Below are 12175 nucleotides of genomic sequence, written 5' to 3' on the forward strand. Positions count from 1 at the left end.
TGAGTGCACTGAAGGGAAGATGCATAGCATCCTAGAAGGACAATAGAAAGGAGAAGGGTTTCATTAACTCATGTAGGGTCTGTTATACCTGCTCATTTCTCCATTGGCATTTCTGTGGGAGAGGCAGAGAGATGTATCCTAGAAATATGCCATTTCTGGAGTCTTCAGGGCTTATTTAACTTTGTTATCTATAAATGTGAAGCCTTCAGCAAGCAACTATACATCTCCAAACCTCAGCTCCTCACCTGTGAACTGAGGATAATAATAATGGTTATAGTAGGAATTATTACAAAGCACTTTACAAACAGTAAAGTGTCAGATACATCAATTATTTTGGTTTTTCTTGTTTTCTTTGGGGACTCACCACCAGCCACTAAGTCAATCATTGTCATTTTTTGCAAAAACTCCTATCTGTAAGCTCACTTCTAACACCACTTACAGAACAAACCAAATATTCTTCTCCCAAATTCTCTTTTACTACCACTTGCAGCCACAAAAATTGGCAACTTGGGTTCACACTTACATCTATTTCCTTTGTGTATATTTTATTTTTGTTTTGATAATTACTATAGTCTATAGAGATTTTTCTTATGTAACAACATTGCTCTGGTTTTGAGTAAAACTATTGCAGAATTTTAATTGTCTGGGATATCACATATGTCCTCTGATCTAAATTTTGCAAAAGTGCATGATACATGTGCTGACTATGAAATGGAAGGCTCTCCATTCTGTTTTATGTTTTATGTTTGTTTTTTTTTTTAGACGGAGTCTCGCTCTGTTGCCCAGGCTGGAGTACAATGGTGCGATCTCAGATCATTGCAACCTCTGCCTCCTGGGTTCAAGTGATTCTCCTGCCTCAGCCTCCCAAGTAGCTGAGATTATAGGCGCCTGCCACCATGCCCAGCTAATTTTTTGTATTTTTAGTAGAGAGGGGGTTTCACCATGTTGGCCAGGCCAGTCTCGAGCTCCTAACCTCAGGTGATCCGCCCACCTTGGCCTCCCAAAGTGCTGGAATTACAGGAGTGAGTCACCGTGCCCAGCCTCCATTCTGTTTTAAAATTCTAAGTCAGTTTTTAAATAAGCTCAAATGGTCCTACACTCATTCATTCATTTGTTCATTCATTAAATAAATATTTATGAGTTTTGGAACAGACACTGTTGGCACCTTGCCCACATCCCTTCTGCCATTCCTGTGCATATCAACAGCCTGTGATTGCAAACACCAGCAACCTTCTTCCTAAGTGCTTTCTCTGAGGTATGGGCTGAAAATACCAGAGAGCTAATGCCTCCACGAGCAGCCTTTAACCAGTGATGAATAGGAATTGGTGAATAAGTAGTCTGCTTCCTTGCTTCTCAGTTTGGAAGGAAGCGAGTTCCTCAATGGGATTACATGTCAGCTGCTCACAGTGGTAACTTGCAGTTGATGCACTGTTCACTGACTCTCTTACATTCCCTGTCTCACTTCTCCACTTCTCTACTGGTGATTCCTGGGCTCATCTTCCAACTGCTTTCACTCCAACCCTTTTTTTCAGAGTCTGCTTCTGGGGAGATCTAACCTAGGGCGAATTCTTACCAGGACAAAGGCATGGGACTGGTGTTCTTAATTAGACATTGGGTAGAGCCACTGACCCTAACGAATCCACAGTTCAGACAGGGAGATGATATGTGTGTAGAAATGCCAACATGAACATGCACATCTCATTCTTCTAACATTTAAAAATCCTGCTGGGTCTCTCTCTCTTTCTCATGCACTCAGGCGTGCATGTGCACATGCACACACACGCACAGATACACACACACACTCCACTCTGATTCACATGACTATTGTATTTAGTGGTATGGTAGAGCCAGCCTGCTTATGAAAGCTGATTGTTACATTTTTAGGAATTTTTCCAGCAGTTTGTTAAACATGGTCATTATTAAAAATTAAATTATAGGCCAGGCACGGTGGCTCAAGCCTGTAATCCCAGCACTTTGGGAGGCCGAGACGGGCAGATCACGAGGTCAGGAGATCAAGACCATCCTGGCTAACACGGTGAAACCCCGTCTCTACTAAAAAATACAAAAATCTAGCCGGGCGAGGTGGTGGGCGCCTGTAGTCCCAGCTACTCGGGAGGCTGAGGCAGGAGAATGGCGTAAACCCGGGAGGCGGAGCTTGCAGTGAGTTGAGATCCAGCCACTGCACTCCAGCCTGGGCGACAGAGCAAGACTCTGTCTCAAAAAAAAAAAATTTAAAAAAAAATTAAATTATATAAACTTAAAACAAAATAGATCATATTAAAAACAGAGGTAATAAATACTCAAAATCATCGCTTCCTAGTTACTACATTTTACTGTTATCTATACTCTTGGAATGATTTGTGTCTCTTGTGTTTTTATGGTAGAAATAGTAGACAGTGGTGTGCTACTGCAAATTTCTTCCCATCTTTGCCTTCAATGACTCCATAGCTTGAAATCAATTGGCTCTGATGGGAATATTTACACCACAAAAACTGGCAGATGCTGTAAATCAGGGAGTGCCCCCATCCCCATATGCACCTCTGAGAGCCAATTGTTAAATATTTACTAGCACATCATCAACCATGTCTTGCCTGGAATCTTGGAACAGTCTCCTAATTTGAGTCCTGAATCCTCCATTACACTGTCCAATCTATCCTGCATATTGCTGCTAAAGTGATCTTTGAAAATGCACATCAGATTGCATCATTATTCTGCTTAAAGTTCCCACCCAACCTCAGCATCCCATGGTATCCTCAGGCCTCCGTGGTCTGGGACCTTCCTGCCTGCAGACCCCCTTCCTTTCTCTCCCTTCCACTTGTTCATGAGCTCCAGCTACACAACCTTCTTTCTATTCCCTGAACCAGCTGCTAAGCTCCTCCCTGACCCAGGATTTTTGCACTTACCCTTCCTTTTCCCAAGACAAGATCAGTTTCTTTTCATCGTTTAACTTTCAACTCAACCATCACCTCCTCATAGAGGCTTTCTCTGTCCATCTTCATCACATCCACTGCACTCACCATGTCTAAATCCCTGTCCCTCTCCATCAACTGAGCCCATTCTCATTTCCTTGTAGCCCTTTGCACCACTTCTATTAATCTTCCTTATTTATTGGTTGCTTTGTCTACCGTCTCTCTTCCCACTAGAATGAGTTCCGTGAGAGAAGACCCTTCCTTTGTTCGTGGCTCCCTCCCCAGCACCTAGAACAGTGACTGACACATAGTGGGTCCTCAGCTGGATTCATCTGTTGGAAGAATGGATGTACATTCCTTCTACCTTCTCCACTCCCATTCATTTCTTAGCCCTCCATGATCTGGTGGTCTCCTTATCAAACGCCCCTCCTCTAAAGCTGTTTCCCCAAGGTCCCTGGTGACTCCTGGGTTGCCATGTGCCCCGGTCTTCATCTTGCTGGATTTTCACATTTAACAGTGCTTACCATCCCCCAATTCTTGAAACTCTCTTGCCTCACTAAGGCCATCCTCACCTGATTTACCTTTTCCATCTCTCCTTGGACTCAGTAGTTGATTGTATCACTGGTGCCATTGCTTTACCCCTCCCTGTATTTCCTGCCCCTTGAATCTGGGCTCACCTATCCAATATACCTTGTACATGTATTTCTGCTTATTTTCTTTTCCTTTAACCATCACCACGAGAAGGGAATGCCCCTTGTAGCTTGCTGATCACAGGAAGAGGGGGTCAGCCAGGTGCAGCAGAGCTTGTAAGGTGCCCCAGCCAAGCCCAGGCTGGAGGTGAGCTCCCAGGCCATCCAGAGACCTATGAGTGAGCCAACCAAGATCAGCCAAGCCTCAGCTGACCCACAGATGTGTGAGCTCTGACAATAAACCATACTTGTTTTAACCACTGAGTTTGGGAGTAGCTTGTTACGTAGCAAAAGTTGGTTGATACATACTCTTTTGGGGTTTTTTTCCTTTCTCTGTTCAGGACTCAAGCATTTTCTCCTGTTCCCATCCACATGCAACTGCCATGCTATCCACTGGGTATGGTCATTGCTGTTCTTGGGGTCTGAACCTCCAAGGGTATGCTTAGGTTTCCTAATTGCATCACTGACCCTGACATCAACCCCTGAGCCTCAGACCTACAGAAACACCGTCTCCGCCTGGATTTTCCTCAGGCTCCTGAAATCCAACATGTCAAAATACAATACAACATTTCCCCCAGCTTCTGTACTCGACCTGTTCATTCTTTTGTGTGCCCTGCCCCAGCAGTGACACCACCATGCTCCCTATCACTCAGGCCAGAAACAGGGGCTCACGGGTAGCCCCTCTCTCCTTCATACCTGCTGATCCCCAAGCCTCACTTGCTACTACTTCATGTCCTAATACCCCTCCTGAAGGACCTTGCACCTCCTACCCCTGCCACTGCCCCATTCCAGTCCTTGTCACCTCTCACCTGAACTACTGTGGGTCTTCCAACCCTGCGGGCCCCAAACCTAGCATCCACCCAAAATGTAGAATGGCAAAGGAGTCATCGCAGCTGTCATCAATCACAAACCCTTCCTTGAGTTGCCCCTCTCAAAGGATTAGGCTCGAACCTTGCCCCTTCTACAGGCACAGCACACCCTCCGTGACCTGGTGCTGAATGCAAGAGTTCTGCCATGAGCCCTGGGGCCCAGTGTTCCTCCTCCAGCAAGCCCTGTGACATAGACAGGTTCCTTGATCTCTCTGTGCCTCAGTCTCCTCATCTCTAAAATGGAAATAATAACTCTGCCTCACTTATAGGGTTGTACTGAGAGTTAAATAACCTTACATATTTGTAGCGTGTCTCAAATGGTACCTGGCACAAGAGACCTAAACATGTTCTATATTATCACAGTGGCTTTTATTTTCACATGATATTTTATTGTACTTGTCATTTGTCATCTTTTCATCATTGTTGACAAAGCAAAATCTCTTTTTAAACTGTAAGATATAATAGATTCTCATCTTTCTGTCCACTCTTTCAGATAATATTTGCAATTTATTGTCATGAGTTAATGGACCATATTAGGTAATTATTCTTGTATGTTTAATTTTTTCTAATAATAATGCTTTGTTTTTAATATGCAGCTAAAACCAAATGCTTCCTTTTTTTGAGTCAGGTTGATTGAAGCATAATTTGCTTCCAAATCAAATGTATCCTTTTTAAGAGTGTACAATCTGATGAGTTTTACCACAGTCATGTAACCATCACTATAATTCAGATATGAAACATCTGCACCACCCCAGGGAAGTTCCCTGTTTCCCTTATGATCACCTGTGTAGAATCAGCTCTTCCCAGCCTCTCCCTCACCCTTCAGGCTTTGCCAACAACCGAGTTGTTCAATAGATAAACTGAGATGATGTGATCTCAGATCATCCCCCCCACCCCCACTCCCCCTCTCCTCCTCCTCTTTCTCCTTCTCCTTCTTCTTCCAACCTGGAACTCCTGGGCTCAAGCAATCGTGCTGCTAGCTGGAGCTGCAGGGGCACACCACCACACTTGGCTAACATCATGCCTTACTTTACCCATGCTGTTCCTCGCCAGTGTGCCCTTTTTGGCCTGACTACCTTCCACTTCTTCAAGCCTCTGCTGTCACCCTCTGCTATCCTCAGGGTCGGGTAACTCCCCTGGCCAGGGGCTCCCAACTGCTGACTTTGAGTTGAAATGACCTGTTCCCATCTGAGAGCCCCTCATTGCACTGCCATTGGGGGATGGCAGGGACCTGTTTCCTAGGATCTGGCCTGAATCTGGCACTGGGCAGCTAGAGCCTGGAGGCTGGACTGTGGGATGGGCTTTCTCATGCTGCTGGAGGGCTGCATGATTTAGCAGAAGACTTGAGCCTGGGGGGATGCCTCTCACTCCTGCCACAGGCAACCCCCGTCCATCTAGTCCTGGGAATGAATCTGGTTTTTCCCAGATATGCCTTGGGAGAGCTGAGGAGGCTGCAGGGGGTTAAAGATGGGTGTCCACAGGCACATCAGTGGCTGTCAAAGTCGGGCCACCCTGAGGGTGGGCAGATCAGCCCTGACAGAGCCTGGTACAGCGGAACTGATTTCTTTGCTCAAAGGGCATGAGGATGATGAGGCTGGAAGTCTTCACAGCACGTTGGGGCTGACTGTAGGCAGACAAGGGGCAGGGACAGAGGAAATGCAAAGGCTTAGATAGGGCCTGCTCTTCCATCCCGAAACAAATATTGTGTTGAGGCCAAATCAAATGTTAAGTTATGTGAGGGACTAGACAAGGAGTTCCTTTTCTGTAAACACTCCTCACTCCTAAGGACTTTGTAATGTTATCGCTCATGGGACAATATTTACAGAACATGTATATTCACAGAGCCTCTATTCTGTGCAGGTGCTGTGTCAGACACTGGTTCACAGTGTGGGAGACACTGCTGTGGCCCCTGACGTGCCTCTGGGCACTCACCATTCTGCCAAGGGCTTCTTGCTACAAGGCTTTCTCCAGCTTGAGTGGGCGCAGGAGTTAAAGTCCCCCCAGAAGAAGCTGTTAACCAGTGAGGACTGGGAGTGGGCGGACAAATAACCAGGTCCTCACCCCTCAGCTGGGACATCTCTGGGGTGTGTTCTACACAGTTTCACAGCATCCCCAGAGATGCCAAGCCCTGTGTGCCCACACCAGTCACAGGCTTGATGTTGGTCCTCTTATTGGCTCTTTCTCATCCCACTCCTCCACCAGTGTTTCTTATGATTATCCCCCGAATGAATGATTGGACAAAACCCACTGCCAAGATCTGCTGCTGGGAAAAGATAAACAGTGAACAGGATAAAGTAGGTCCCTGCCCCTGGACAGGCCCTTGAGGGCAGCTGGGTCTTCACTGGACCTATGTGTCACTCTAGGTTGCTTGCCCAGCTTAGCACTGTATACCAGGCACTCCACAAACACCGGTGAATGAATGAATGAATGAATGAATGAATGAATGAATGAATGAATTTCCTCCCTAAAACCCAGAGGAAGGAGTGATTGTCCAGAGGAGTGGACTCTCCAGGGTATGTTCAGAAAGGTTAGATGGCCCAGCCCTGGTCAAGTAGGACTCATTGGTAGCAATTGCCAGCCAGAAGCTGGGATTCTTAACTTTCATTTGAAGCCGGGTCTCACTGCTGGAAAATGACTGAGTGTTCCAGAGTTAATCCAGGTTAATTCCTGTTGATTAATCATTAATGGGCTAAGGAACCGCCAAGATTAAAAATAGGAATGAACAGTTTAATTTCAACCCAATCCCTCTTTATTCCCCATGAAGGCTTGTATTTTTCACATCTTTCCAACAACAGTTAGTACAGTACTAGTGACAAATGGGGGCGGGGAAGATTGAAAATTATCCAAGAAATAGATGTTAGGTACGGGATTCTGCAGCAACTGGAGCTGGGGAAGTGGTGTGGGACAGGCTAGGCAGCCTTTGGTCTCTCAGAATCCAAAATTCCAAAGAAGCTGTCTTTGGCTCATGTTCAAAGGGTTGGCTTTAAGAGACGCTGACATAATGGTTAAAAATCAAGCCTAAAATTATTTTAATTTAAAGACTTGATTGATTATGAAGACTGAGTGTTGGCTGATATTGTGGAGAAAGTCAGGGAATGAGGAAGTACCAGTTGCTCCGTTTTGTGCGACACGGATGAGTTTTCTTAGGTCAGAAGCTCTCACTTTCCCCATCGCATGGAATAAAAGGCCACAGAGGGAACTGTAATTATTGCTCTGCCGGCTGTGGTTTAGATGAGTATCTTAAACAGACCGTGCCTTAGTTGTACCCTCCCTAACAACGAGGGCGATGACATCCGCTTCAATTCCTTGTGCACCTTCTGGCTTTTCCACCCCAATTCCTCCATTTACTCAAGGAAATTCCCTCTGGTGCTGATTGCAATCTCTTCGATGATAAGAACTCGTCCTCCCTGGGCTGACCCCCAGCAGAGCTTGTCCTCATACCCCGCGGCCCGAGGGGGCGCTGCTTCGGGGGAAGTTAGTTGGGTTTAAATAACGCAGCTTCCTCGGCTGTTCGCGGTTGCGCAACCCTGTTCAGCCACCGCCATGTCAGCCCAGCGGTATCCAGAGGGGCAGGCCCGGGGCCGATGGGACCCGAACCTTCTGCTTCCCGCCTAGGCAAAGCCGGCTCCTAGTCAGAGACTGCTGGGAGCGCCACGGGCCCAGAGTGGGCGGAGATGGCCGCAGACCCCACCCTCGGTGGGTGGGGCGTTCCTGCTCCGCCCCGCCCCGCGCACAGCCGAGCGCCGCGCCGCTCGGCCCCGCCCCTCCCCGGCCCTGCCCCCTTCACCTCCCTGCAGCTCCTCCCCTCTCCCATTGGCCGAGGTGGAGACCCTCCTCTCTGCCCAATGGCCGCCGCCGCGGCTCGGCCGTCCGCGTCCTGACTGGCAGCTACAGACAGAGTGGCGGGGTGCGGACCAATGGGAAGAGGCGGCTCGATGAATGGCTGGCCCGGGTGGGGAAGGCAGGAGGCGGCGATCCCGGCGGAGGGGGCCGTTCGCCAGCTCCGAGGCAGAAAGTGCCACGACTCCACACGCGCGCACGCAGCCAGCGAGCGGCCGGGGCGGACGGCGGACGGGGCGGGCGGCGTCAGGGTCGCGGCGTCTACAGCTGCTCGGGGGCGGTTTCTTGGTGGAGGCTCGGCCGGCTCCTCTCTCCCGGCTCCGCGGCGGCAGCGGCGAAGGCGGCGGCTCCTGCCCTCTGGCTCTCCCTCTCGTGTCTTTGGCTGCAGGTAAGAAACTTGGCCGGGCCCTGCAGCTGCCGCGCGCGAGCTGGGCCGTCGAGGGGCCGGGGCCGGCCGCTCTGCGCCGCGAGTGACACGTCTCCTCGGCGGCCCCTCCCCCGGCCCGCCCGCCGCCCGCCGCCGCGGCCGTGCACCATCGGGGTCGGGGTCTGACCCGGGGCGGGGGTGCCGGGAGAGCGCGGTGCAGGGGCGTAGGCAGGGCACGCCCAGTGGTGTGGACCCCGCGGCCCTCGCCGTCGGGGGACCTGCGGCGGCCGGCGGGCGCGACGTGGCGACCCCTCCCTGCCTCTCTCCCTCCCGGCAGGGCCGTCGGTCCGGCCAGCGCGCTCCGAAGTTGGGGGAAAAAAGTTGGCGGCGGGGCGGGGCGGCGCACAGCTGGCGGAGGAAGGGGTTAAGTTTCGGGAAGCATGCCGGATGACGTTGCCGGGCTGGAGTCCGGGCCGGAGGGGTGGGGGTGCGGGCGGAAGGCGGCTGAGGCCGGCCGAGGGGAGGAAGGCGGGATTGAATGGGGGCCCGCGGGCCGAGCGCGGCGGTCCCGGGCCGCGGCCCGCTGGCGCTTCGCGGAGCTGGGACGGCCCCCGACGGGGCGGGCCGGGGCCGCAGGGCTCGCGGCGCCGGGACCCGGGGTCTGTCCATGGCACGGACGCCGGGCAGGCCGCGGTGGCAACTTCCCGGAGTGCGGGAGGCGGCTCCCTGCTCCCCCTGGTGGCGGGGCCGGGGCCACCGTTTCCCCGACTAGGCGGCGCGGAGCCTGGCTCGAGGGCTCCCGGCGGGGGGACGAGGGCATCCGGGGCCCGGCCCGCCCCGCCCGCGGCCACGATGAATGGGCCGGCGGTGCCAGCCCCGGGCGGAAGCGGACACCTCCGGGCCGGCCAAGCGCGCTGGCACCCGGCCTGGCGCCCGCCCCGGCCCGCCCGGCTCCCCCGCTGCGCCCTGATTAGGGGAGGCAGGCCAGGGTCTCCGCTTCCAGTGGGGCACCCGCGATGCTTCAGGAACCCCTCCCCGGATGATAAGTCGCGAGTTTTAGCTCTATAGTGTCCCGGCCTGCGAGGGTGACACCGACCAAGTTGTTTCGTTCGGGGTTTCCATTTCCCCGTCTGCAAATCGGGGCTCCTGTTGGCTTCGATTTGCGAGAAAAGCTGTGGAGACCTAGCACTTGTAGGAAGGAGCCACAAGTGTTGGCTGTTCAGTTGGGATGCGTTTGTAGGGAAGTGCGGGACACGGGAGGAAGGTGGGGCCTGGCTCCGGCACTGCGGCGGGCACGGGGCTGCAGAAGTCGCACAGCCAGGGTTCTGCACCCCGGGCCACGTACTGGCCGCCTACTCGCAGGTCCCAAGGCGCCTGTAAACCCGAGTTTCTTATCTGTGGCCTGGAGACAGCACCACCCACTCACAGGGTAGGGAGCCACGCCGGGAAGTGCTGGGACCTTGTACAAACAGAAGGCAATTTGGCAATTACTCTGGGAGGTCAGAGGTTAGGAGAGACTGGGAAGCACCAAGGAAATGAAACTCTGAGGGACCTGGGGAGCCTCTCATGTCACTGCTCAGCTATTCACTCTGTGTGCTGAAACCTTCAGGGTAGGGGCCATCTGGATGGCATTTTCAGGAATTTGGAGAAATAGGTCTAGTAGGGCCTCACATCTCACATTAGATACCTCTTCAGAACTGGGTGTCCCCAGAGACCCAGGACGTCTGTCCGGCACTCCCAGGAAGAACAACTGCGAATGTTACCGGGCCCTGTGCAGCTGAGGGACATTCTCCCACTGCCCTTGCCTCCCTCCTCACTCTCCTTGTTTGATTTAACTTCCTGTTAATCCGACACCTAGAGAAATCTGTGACCCTGCAGTATGCCACTTACTGTGTGATGTCTTGACTCGTTTATGAACTTGCCAAAGGTCACTCCCACTATGATCTGCCAACCTCTTTCCCTTCCAGAAAGAAGCTTCCGGTTCTGAGGTCCTGGAGGTGCCATTTCCCTCTCTGTTGAAGCAAAGGCGGGGGCAGACCTCCTAGTAGGTGAAGTTTTCCTTTTGCATGGAGCACCGCAAAGCCGGCTTGCAGGGCTCCTGGGCCAGTGGAGGCCTGGAGGAGGCTAAGGTTGGGGGAAGGGAGACCAGAAAGGGATCTTGGGGTTTAGAAGCAGAGGTTTAGAGCTCTAGGCACTGTAACAACTCTTACCTTTCATTCTTAGGAATCTGTCTCTGAACATTTACAGAGAGATTAAGAATTTACAGTGGTATGGTGTATGAATATTTTTTGGTGATGGGAGAGTTTTAAATAAATCTTAAATCAAGTCACGTTTAAGCAATTATGCTCTTTGCTGAAATGAGCCCTAACTCAACAGGCTGCAATAATTACATGGCACCAAACTCAGTTTAAATGGTTGAATGCCAGTGATTGGAGTATTGGTTTATTATGTAGCAGGGACACCTTTTAAAAGTATCGGGACCCAGACTCTTCTTGTCTTTTTAGCCCTGGGAATTTTAACTAATAGATGAATGACACATAGAGGATCAACAGTTCTGTTGAGACAGCAAGTTTTTCTTTGCTAAAACCTTGTTTCAGGAGAAACAAAAATAATGGTCAAGTCAGAATAATGAAGGCAAGGACTGTGCTGTCCATCTGTGCATGCTGAGCCTGCAGTGGTTAAGACCTGGCCTATAACATCATAAATATGATCACTTCAGGTGACAGCCGTAACATGTTAAACTATTCCCAGCTGTCTCATCGGATAAATGAAGCTGAGTCCAACTTGGTTTTTAAGGTTCGTTTTTTAGAATCAGATTCCACAACTGTGGTTTACATTTAGGCCTTACAATAACTCTGTTCTAGAGGGTGGGAATGGTTGTCACCCATTCAGTGGATGAGAAGGTGGAGGCCCTGCCGGTCAGGAGGTTGTCAGGCCAGTTCCTGTTGCCTAGTTGCTAGGCAGTGTGGGCCCAGCCTTCCAAATGTTCCCTCCTGGCTGTACACCTCCACCTTCCTGGGGCAGTAATTACCCAAGGGAAGACACAGAACTTGAAGATCAAAATTAAGAGCTTCAGTGGCAGGAAGGTGGGGAGGCATTTGAAAATCTGGCAATGCAGAAGGTGTTTTTCATTTCATCTTTTTCACCAAGGGTCTCCTGTGTGGTGGCCGTTCAAACACTGCAAGTGAGACCTAGTTCTTGCCTGAAAAAGCCACTCTCTAGAACTGTGTTGTCCAATACAGTAGCCACGAGTAGCAATTTAAGTTTAAAACAGTTCAAATTAAGTAAAATTAAAACTTCAATATCTGAGTCAAATTAGCCACACTTCAGGTGCTCGGTAGTCACAAGTCGGTCAGTGTGGGTGTAGATGGTTTCCACCATCACAGAAAGTTCTACTGGACAAGCGCTGGTCTAGAGGTAGCTGGTGTTCTCTAAACATTCATGTCTCTGTTCCTCTTGATCATGCTTGATCATGTGGTAATATGTGGAACCACACGGAAT

At 50.8% G+C, this 12175-nt stretch overlaps 1 protein-coding gene across 3 annotated transcripts in view; it reads left to right on the forward strand.

The window, feature by feature from the left end:
• The first annotated feature begins 8430 nt into the window (after positions 1–8430).
• RRBP1 (ribosome binding protein 1) overlaps positions 8431–12175 on the forward strand; it is a 69009-nt gene continuing 65264 nt past the window's right edge. For 2 of the 3 annotated variants that reach the window (XM_030914629.1, XM_030914630.1), the window contains exon 1: positions 8431–8695. The gene's annotated coding sequence lies outside the window, so the exon portion shown is untranslated. Of the gene's footprint in view, positions 8696–10641; positions 10719–12175 lie in introns of all 3 variants that reach the window. The other variant, XM_030914631.1, reaches the window with a different exon arrangement.

This window comes from Rhinopithecus roxellana, chromosome 13, assembly GCF_007565055.1.
Source record: "Rhinopithecus roxellana isolate Shanxi Qingling chromosome 13, ASM756505v1, whole genome shotgun sequence".
NCBI classification, from domain to species: Eukaryota; Metazoa; Chordata; class Mammalia; order Primates; family Cercopithecidae; genus Rhinopithecus; species Rhinopithecus roxellana.